General features: G+C 39.1%; 1 protein-coding gene across 1 annotated transcript in view; it reads right to left on the bottom strand.

Annotated features, from left to right (window-relative positions):
• Il7r (interleukin 7 receptor) overlaps positions 1-90 on the bottom strand; it is a 21,729-nt gene extending 21,639 nt beyond the window's left edge. The window contains exon 1 of the mRNA XM_028767648.1: positions 33-90. The gene's annotated coding sequence lies outside the window, so the exon portion shown is untranslated. The remainder of the gene's footprint in view (positions 1-32) is intronic.
• Between the last annotated feature and the right edge of the window lie 10,339 nt (positions 91-10,429).

Consider the following 10,429-nt stretch of genomic DNA (forward strand, 5'->3'; position numbering starts at 1 on the left):
GAGAGAGAGAGAGAGAGAGAGAGAGAGAGAGAAGAGAGAATTCACTTGTGTGCACAAGTGAATGAGAGAGGGGGAGACCAAACCCAGCTCTGTGCCTACTTAACCACAGACAGGGAACTATGAACATCACAGAAGAAGGCAAGTGCCAGAAACAGGAAGTCTGAGCAAAAGGATTGCTGCTGTAAGCAGAGGTAGAGGAAACGGAGAGGTAGAATGTGACTTTTTAATTTTTATTTTTGTCTGTATTTTAGTATTCCTTACAGCACCTGAACTTAACTACTTACTTTTGAGCAAGGTGGTAGACTTCAAGTGATGGTTCAGATGACCTCAGGGCCCAATGTAATAGGATCACAAGGTCAAAATCAAAACTTATGACGCGCCTCAGTTTGTTGTTTGGGCAGGTTCTTGTTTTAGGATAATGATGCTAGAATATGGTTGTCCCACTTAGGGCTGAACCCTCAACGGTCACACCCAGTTCTCTGCTCTCTGAAAGAGAAGTGAGAAAGGAGCTTCTCTAATGAGAGGCAAGGCTGGACTATTCTATGGGCATAAGGACAAATATCTAGAAGACAGTTTGATACTATTTTTTTTAAATAGTAGTGTTTTCCCCTATGCTCTATGACCTCCCAGGGCATGGGTTCATGGCCAGATTTATAGTTTACCAACCATGAATCACTCCCTTTAAGGGCTCAGGGAACATGGTGGAAGAGAGGAGGAAAGATTAGAAGAGCCAGATGCCAGAGAGAAGTACAGTGACATTATCTATTAGAAAAATAATAGGATCCTTGTGTTCATATTTTCACAGAAGCTGTGATTGTCTACACAAGACTGGCACAAGGTCACATTAATCAACACACCCATATGGAGAGGGCAGGTATCCATGAGGCCTCATCCCTAGCTGAGGAGCCCCTGGCAGTTTGATAAATACCAGGGGAGCAAGAGTCAGTTTTCTTTAAAAGTGTGTCCCATGGTAGGTTACCCAAGCTCTAGTGGACAGTCCTATACTCATGAGCACAAGAGCAAAACAACGTGGATTCTGTGAATTCTTCTTTTAAAAACCATTTAAAAATTAAGTTATTTATTTATCCTACATCTGGATTGCAGCTTCCCCTCCATCCTTTGCTTCCAATTCCTCCCTCTTCCCCCTTCCACCCTTCTCTAACCTTCTTCTCTTTCTCCCCAGAAAAGGGGAGGCCTCCTTTGGATATCAACTAGCCTTGGCATATCAAGTTGTATAGGACTAGATGCATCTTTTTCTATTGAAGCTAGACAAGGCAGCCTAGTTAGGGGAAAGGGATCCAACGGCAGAAAACAGAGTCAGAGACAGACCCTGCTCTAGCTATCAGGAGTCCCACATGAAGACCTAAATGCACAACTGTTGCATATGTGCAGAGGGCCTAGGTTTGTCCTGTGCATTCTTTCTGGTTGACAATTTAGTCTATGAACCTCTATGGGCTCAGATTAGTTGATTCTGTAAGTTTCCTCACCCCTTTGGGCTCCTTCAATCTTTCCTCCCTCTCTTTCACAGGATTCTTCAAGGTTCACCTAATGTTTGGCTGTAGGTGTCTTCATTTGTTTCGATCAATACTAGGTAAAGTCTCTCAGATGATAGCTATGCTAGGCTCCTGTCTGAATGTATAACAGAATACCATTGATAGTGTCAGGGTAGGCTCCTTCTCATGGCATGAATCTCAAGCTGGGACAGTCATTGGCTGGCCCTTCTCTCTAATTCTGTTTCATCTTTTAACTTTTCACATCTTGTAGGTAGGACAAACTGTGGGTTTAAGATTTTGTGGCTGGGATGATGTCCCAATGCCTCCATTGGAAATCTTGCCTGGTTACAGGAGATGGGCATCTCTGGGACTAGCTAGAAAGCTAGGACAATGAACACTCCCAGGAGTCTATGAGGGTGACTCTAGCTAAGACTACTAGCAATGGGGGATATGAAGTCTGTGGGTTATTAAGAAAATAGAGGACATGAAGTTGGTAGGTATTAGAAAGGGGTAAGTAGAGAAGACTGTAGGGTGGTTATGGTTTAAATATACTCAATATATAAATATAATATCTAAAAACAAATAAATGTACAAAATAAAAATTTCAGATTTCACATACTATTAAAGGTCCATTTAAAAAAAAATTTAACAGTCAAACTTTCAGTGTGCTAAAGTAACCATAAAGAAGAAAATCCTTTGAGTTCTGCATATCTCTAGTACATATCTGAATTTGACTACTCAGTACAGGTATACGGAAATTATTAAGTGCAAGTGTTGACAAATTATGACCCAGCAACCAAATTTGATCCTTTACTTTCTTACATAAGTAACTCATTGTTGGAGTTCAATCTCACCCATTTGCTTGTGTACTGTCTGCAGCTGTTCTCATTCAACCACAGTAGAGCTGAGTGGACGAAGATGGAGTTTTATGATGTACACATAGTCAAAGTTTTGCCATCCGACTTTAGAAAACCTTCTAATCTCTAAACAGCTACATAATTACAGTCTTGCAATGGTTAAAACAGAGTTTCATCATACTGGTTATCAAACTCTCAGGAACAAAGGCTCCGTATAAACTTTGTTGGCTCCAAGGCATGGAGGACCGATGTTGGAGACAGTCATAGTTCAAACTGTGCCTAAACTTGTATCAATCCAGTTTGTTGTTAACATGGCCTCAAGGTAAAGGGGTGCTATTTGTGAAGAATGGCTGAGATTTTGATAAGAGTTGGATTAGTTTTTTTGAGATCATTATCGGGAGTCCTGTCATAACCAGATGGATAGATGACTCCTTTCCAGATCTTCGAAGGAATCAAGAAACCTGGATCCAGATCATAGAGTACAGTAATTTTGTTGTTGGTTTTTTTTATTTATGATCACTCTCTTTGTAAAGAAGCAGAAAGACCAATCATAGTGGAAAGAATTTAGAACATCTGACAGGATAGGATGTTAAGAACTTCTGTTATCTCTCTATTTCTGGCTAAATTAGTTATTTGAGCCTATAATATGGCTACAGAAATATATATGATCAACGCACCCCAGAGTTTGAATAGCATTGGTACTTGGGAGCTCCAGAGTTTGAATACAATTAGTCCCTGGAAGCTGCATGACTTACCTTCCCTCAACATGTCTTATTGAGATGACCTAATTAAAAAAAGAAAAAGAAAGAAAGAAGAGATGGGTTATCTGTACTATTCCCAGAAAATTCCTCCTCAAGTTGAGGGGATCTTGGATGCAGATGTGATTTTCACCTGTTATAGTATCATGTTCTTGACTACAAGCCATAAAGAAATGTTAGGGAAAGAATTCAGTTGAAAGTAGCATATTCTATCTCTGCTATGCATTTGGGCCTCTTTTTGAAATTTAAAATTTTTTCCCAGCTGACATAAGAGATGATTTGGGTAATTGGGTAATCACTTACGCTCTGGTTTGTAATATTGCTTTGAAAGCTTCATCAGAAAAACATATCACAAAATCAGTGTGTTTTGCACATTAAGTTGAATGTGCTTTCTAGACATCTACAATGATAAATTCTCAAAACTATGTAAAAATATTTAAGGAGAAATACATATGTATGTATCTCTACTAACCCGGACCTCATGAGCTTTTTATGTCCATGGTGAACAATTGAGTCATGTCTCTTTAAATTCTCTTGTTTATCATTTAAGTGGACTATCATTTCGATTGTATCTCTTTCCTTTAGTTGTGAAGATGTAAAAGAACAAAGTCAAGACATAATATTTTTGTACAGCATGTGCTAGTTTGCTCAGGGGATTTCCACTGGTGTGCTTACCCCCTTTGGGTGGGGCAGGAGATGCTGAAAGGACATCAGAGAGAAATCTAAATAGAGTGCAGGGAGCTTAAAGAAAAATGAGAAACATCACTAATCCTTCTAGAGATTGTGGGTGAGCAATGGTAACTCTGTTTCTTAACGTGGATCCTTTGAAGCTGACAAAAGGCAAAGAACTTCCCTTTTCTTATCTGTCCTCCCTGACCTCCACATGACAGGCATATATTGCATTGCTTTGTCAGAGTTGTTTGAAAGAAAGATACAGAAGGGGTCTCTGGGCACCTGAGAGGCCGGGACTCAAGGCAGTGGTCCTTGGGTTTGGTCCTTGGCAGTTTGCTCAGATTGTCAAACTCCTCTCTTTAGTCATCTCTTTCCTTCTTTACTCTTCTTCTATAGTCTTTGTCTCATGAGGTCTTCAAAGGTAGTGGATCCCTAGAAAGGGAAGCTGTCTTCTCATATCTTGCATGTGAGCATAATCGGAGCATTTCATAGATCTTCCAATACCACTTGTGCAAGTATCTGGAATCTTCTCTGCTTCTGTAGTCGTTCAGGGAGTCTATGAAACAGGCAAGGCATATAGGTTCTATTTCATATATAATCAAAGACTTTCATTGAGGTCTTTGAGAGCTGAACTTTTAGTGAGATTCCTGCTTCCAGGATGCTAAAACTGGATGAAGGACTGTGTGAATTCTTCAAGAGTGAGTACTCCTTGTTTGCTGATTCAGAGTCCACCCAGGAGCACACCTTACTAAGATTCTCCCAGTTAGGAATGTTAAAACATCTTCTAGAAAAACCTCAGACCGAGTATCTTTTAAAAATGACTTACTATTGTTTTAGTCAGTATATAAATGACTGGGTATCATGATAATATTTTCATGTATATTACTCTATGTTGGTCTTACTCACCCTAATTGCTTTCTTGGACCTCTTATTACCATATCTATTTCCTTTCCCCAGTAGTCTGCCTTCTCCATGTCATCCATTTATGTGTATATGTATGAATTATATATATTCTGCAGATGAGAGAAAACATGAAACATTGTTTTTCATTTTTTAAGTCACAATTGCACATTTTTCTTCCTCCTCCCATTCCTTCTCTTCCTTCTGCCCTCATAGTCTTTCCTTTATTTACAAAACTTAACCCGCCCACCACCCCATTTAAGATTCCATAAGTGAAGGATATTGTGATGTGTGTGTGTGTGTGTTTTCTGAGTCTGGTTTATTTCCCTTAGTCCTATTTAAAGTTTCATTCATCTTGCATCTTGCTCCAAATAACAAAATTTCATTTTTTTTCATTACAGGCAGATAAGAGTTCATGTGTTCCTTATCCATCTATCTGCTGTCAGTGAAAAAGCGCTTGTCTGAATGTTTTTTACTTGAAGGCTTTAAATTATTTCTTACCCATTTAGTAAGATTTCCCAAACAACCAAAGACACTTACCTTGCACTTGGGTGTTGAAAGACAACGAAGTGAAACAACAACCAGAATAACAGGTTGGGAACGTTAATCCCAGATCCAAATCTATTGTTCCAGGAACACTTAAAAATGTTTTCAAATACATTTCATCAGATCTGGACTAACCGCACCCCTTCTACCTTCCTTAATTAGTAGATTCAGTATTCAAGATATGAAGCAGTCTTGGGCACCTGCTTTCTTCTGGTGAAAATAATTACATCTGCTTAGTGGAGCAAGTGGTAAATGAAGTGAAAACACTCATTAGGTAGGTGAGGGTGGAACTCATGTACTCCAGCTCTAATCAAATGGAACTGTCTTAACACTTTATCATTTGTGCTGACTCAGTCCCCAGGGCTCTGAGGGGGAGTCCCAGCATCTTGAAGTTTCATTTCTAGGAGTACAACCTTTTCCTTTGGTGACTCTTCTTACATTTCTCTTTTCTCCTTACCATACATCTTCAGTCATGTGTCTTGTTCTTTCTTCCTCTTTGTTTTCTTTCTGGGTATAGTCTGAAATGGCATAGTGTTATGCCTCCATAAGATTTCAGACTGTATCTTTGGGTATGACAGACATAGATTCTGTGAGTTCTGGTGGTTTACTCCTTGTCAAAGATATTTCTATAAGCAATTGAGTATTTTAACTTCAGGTTACATTCAAATTTTGATTAAACTGCTAACAAGAGGGCTGGTTCCCAGAGATAGCAAGATGCTTTCTGGAAAGAAAGCTCGTAATGCTCCTGTAGGAATCAGAAGCAGGCAAGGATATTCCTTTCACCATAGTGATGATGCCCTTGTCAGGAAAAGCACCCCCAGTGGTTTGAGGAAGAGTCCAACTAAGAGACCGGTTCTGACTGTGTTCTGACACAAGCTTGATGAACCTGTGTTCTGCCTCCATCCCTTGACCTTAGTCTGACAAGGTACTTTCTGAGGGAATTCAGCTGTTTGCCATCACTCTCCCAGCCATATTGTAACCCAGATGTGATCTGGGAATTATTCTGTTCTTGAAACTTATTGGTCAGAAAAAGTAGTTGTCATGGTCACTTTTGTTTCAAAGGAAGAAGGGAAATAGGTGCCTAACTAAAGTTAGAGTTGTATTAGTGAAAGGAAGATGAGAAAAGATGAAGGAAAGTATTTTGGACAAGAAAGCACTCTATGTACATATTTCACAATTAGCAAAGTGTTACACATGTAGTAGTGATGGGAATATATAGATCACGAAGCACATAGGTAATCATTGTTGTTTGTCCTGAAGGGGAGAAGGGGCATTTGACTTAGAAATCAAAGAGTAAAACAGGAGCATCAAAGCTGGTTGGGCCAAGACTTGGGTAAAGTAGATCCTTTTCATTTAGCCAATAAGAATGTGAAGTTTTTAATTACCTCACAACCATATTCTCTGATGTCAGGAAATACTGAATATAATCAAACTTCTATAGAGGATGTCTCAAATTTTGGTGCTCAGTGAATTTCTTGAACTTCCAAGTAATATGCATCAGCAAAAGATTGCATTCTTTTGCTAGAGTTCGAAGAGTAACTGTCACCTAGAAGTTTTAATATCAGTGCACCTAGGAGTTTACTGTACGTCAGAGTCATTTAACCATCACCATAAGACCATTGGCTATAAGAAAATCATGTAGTTTTGTCTAAGACCGGATTTGTGTTTATAGGTCGTGAGATGGTACAGAATGTTGAGCAGTTCACTCACCTTCATCTTGACAACTAGGTAGAATAATATGTAACAGCACACTTCTGGCCTTTGGATATGTACTGCTGTCTCTCCTACTCAGAAGCACACGGGAGAAGATGCTCACTTACAATCTACTCCCAGAATAGAAAGAAGTTCTTCCTTTTCTATGTAGGTTTCTCAACACTACCCACTTTCTGAGCACTGCTGATTCGTATTCTAAAGCAGTCTTCTTCTTTATGGATAAACAGCATTGAATATCTACTTCTTTTTCTAACTATTCTGTCCATTGTGGAAATGAACGTCAGGGGGTACAAATTCACCAAATGTAATTATGTTCTTATGAAAAAGCAGTGAGCTTTGGACTTTAAACTAGTTCTCAACTTGTGCCCATTTTGTTTTGTTTTGTTTTGTTTCTATTGAAAGGATTCACCTTTTCCAATTTATACATAGGGCTGCATATCAACTGTTTATTTCATCGTTTCATATCACCAAAGACAAAATCTTATTTTAAGTAAAATTTCAGGAGAAATTGTACAGCATAATATGACTGAGGTTTCAAATGGTCTTACTGTTATCTTTCTGTGAAGAGACACCATGACCACAACAATTCTTATAAGAGAGTGCCTAATTGAAGCTTACTAACAGCTTCAGAATTTTAGTCTATTAACACCATGGTGGTAAGCATTGCAGCAATCAGGCAGATGATTGAGCAGTAGCTGAGAACTATTTCATTAGGGAGAGAAAGAGAGAGAGAGAGAGAGAGAGAGAGAGAGAGAGAGAGAGAGAGAGAGAGAGAGAGAGAGCTTGGTGTTGGATTTTCAAAACTTAAAGCCCTGAATGTACTATTTTATAGGCTAAAATTTCATATTGAATAAATGAATAAAGTGAGCTTTGGAAAAAAAGAACAAAGATCAAAATAGATCTCCAGTGACATACTCCATCCAATGAAGCATCACCTCTTAATCTTTCTAATCCTTTCAAATAGTGCTGCCCCCTGGTAACTAAGTGCTGATATACATGGGCCTATGGAGCCCATTAGGAGGCCATTAGTAACCAATCTGGGGCTTCTATCTCACCTTTGATTATTTAATTCCCCGGTTAAACACACACACAACTTTTATATTTATAACAAGCCTTAATCAACACGAGTACTGGGCAGATATCTATGCTCTGTACTGTTAAAATCTATTTGATATTGATAACCATGAGTTATTTCTTACTAAATTTCATTTGGGCTGCTCTTAAGTCCAATTGGCCAGCCCTCAGGGCCATGCTTTCTTGACTCTTAAACCATAGTGTCTTTCTCTTCTCCTCACCCCTCTCTCTCTCTCTCTCTCTCTCTCTCCCTCCCTCCTCATGGTCTCCTCTAACCCCAAGACTGGGGAACACCAAGCTCACCTCCTGTCTCAATTCTTCCCAGCTACAGGCAGTAGGCATATTTATTCACCAATTAGAAAGAAGTTGGGGGCAAAATCATATAGCATCATTTGCATCTCTCTTCCTGCCTTTGACCATTTATGTTCCTAGTTGAAAGACAACCACACAGCCTTTATATTTTTTAATATGCCTTAGGCAGCACAATAGCCTGGCAACTGCTTACCATGCTGTTAGATTTCACTTTCTTACTGATAACTCCAAGTTGCTACTTATGAAGTTTTATGTTCTGTCTGCTCTTTACTCCAATTGGCCAGCCCACATGGATATATATATATATATTATGGTTCAGTTATCCCATTATGGGTCTCTTTCTTCCTCATACATGTTCTTCCTCTTCCATGGTGACTCCTTTCTTGGGCAATCAGGCCGTGGGAGGCTGCACTTAGCATTACAATACATTACAACAGACCAAACCTCAACAGGTCATAGGCCAAGGAAAGATGTGGAGAGAAGAGAAAGAAAGTTGAGCTCATGGCCTGTGAGTCAAGTTTCAATGCTATTTTGGAGAAACAAATATCACTCCTCCATGTCTTGTTTTCACCAAAGGTTTTACTTTCCTTGTTGTTCTTTTCACCATTCTGTATTTACATTTAGTGACAAGTATCTTGAACCTTCCATGGAAGAGTCAGCTACCACCTTTGAAATAAAGAATGCCTTCCTGGGTTTTATAGGTAGAAAGTCTGATCCTCTAAGCCACTAAAAGGTAGGATGATTAGAGAAACAAGTGGAAGAATTCTCATTCCCTTTGGTCTTGAAATGCCAGTTCTTGCAACCAACAGACAAAATGCTTACAGTGGTTCTCAATCTTCCTAACTCTGAGACCCTTTAATATAGTTCCTCATATTGTAGCGACCCCCAACCATGAAATTATTTTGCTGAGACTTTATAACTGTAATTTTTTTTTACTGCTATGAATTATAAGGTTACTACCTAAAATGCAGGATATCCAATATGTGATCTCAAAGGGGTCTCAACCTACAGGTTGAAAACCACTTCAATAGAAGTAATAAGAAAAAGATGGGTACATCCATGCTGAAGGGTAACTGAGGATTCAAAGAGAAAATTCTGAAGTTCAGAACTCTACCCACTCACCAATATGTTGGTATTCTTGGAAGTTAGTCAGATGTCTCCTCTTTATTCTGTAGTGACCTAAATATGAATATTGCCAGACTCTCATTGTTCCATGGAAAGATTTTCCTTCAACAGACTTACCTATTTCACATTTGGATTCAAAGGAGGGAATATTATTTCAATATTGCTCCTTTCTTTTCATGGCACGACCATGCCCTTAAAGGCAAATGACTCAGAGCCAAGATAACAAAATTCTTGGTAAAAAATGGGATTCATATTGTAGTTCTTTATGTAGGATTTTGTTTTAAAAGTTGATTTCTACTACTTGAAATTAAAAAATAAAACACTAGGATGATCTACCAGAGCTGAGGCATGGACTTGCAATTGTGCCAAGAGTTCAAATCTTCCTCTAGCAGATATGTACTTCCCCAATCTGCAAAATAGGGCCTAGTTCATTCCATGGCCATTCAGCTATCAAAGTACATCATTCAGTGCCGGGACAGAGACAGAGTGAGAGAGACAAAGACAAATAGAGAGACAGAAACAGTCAGAGATACACACAGAGAAACATAGAGACAGGGACAGAGAGATACACACAGAGACACACAAAGAGACAGAGACAGAGTGTATATTAACTTCTGAAATAGAAACGATTGGTGAATTAAGTCATAGTGGAGAACAGGATAAACGCAGATGTATCTGTAGCTTGATAGTTCACTGTGCTCAGAAAACCCCATAGGCTCAGGAGTTGCATGAAAAGAATCAAGTTGGCTTCCCTTCTCAACATTGCCTGAGTGGTGTTTCTAACCAGGTCCACTACTCCACCACAGAATTTTCTTATACCATCAAAGCCATAGAGAACAGAGGACAGGTTAGCTTCTCAGGGTCCCTCTCAGGAAGACCTTATCTTCTTTCCTCAGTCTCCACACACTCCAAATAACTCAGAAAGAGCAACCATTTTTACTCATTCCTAAAAGTTGGATGCTATTTGACAAAGACATTT

Source organism: Grammomys surdaster, unplaced genomic scaffold (assembly GCF_004785775.1).
Source record: "Grammomys surdaster isolate TR1022 unplaced genomic scaffold, NIH_TR_1.0 174, whole genome shotgun sequence".
Lineage (NCBI taxonomy): Eukaryota > Metazoa > Chordata > Mammalia > Rodentia > Muridae > Grammomys > Grammomys surdaster.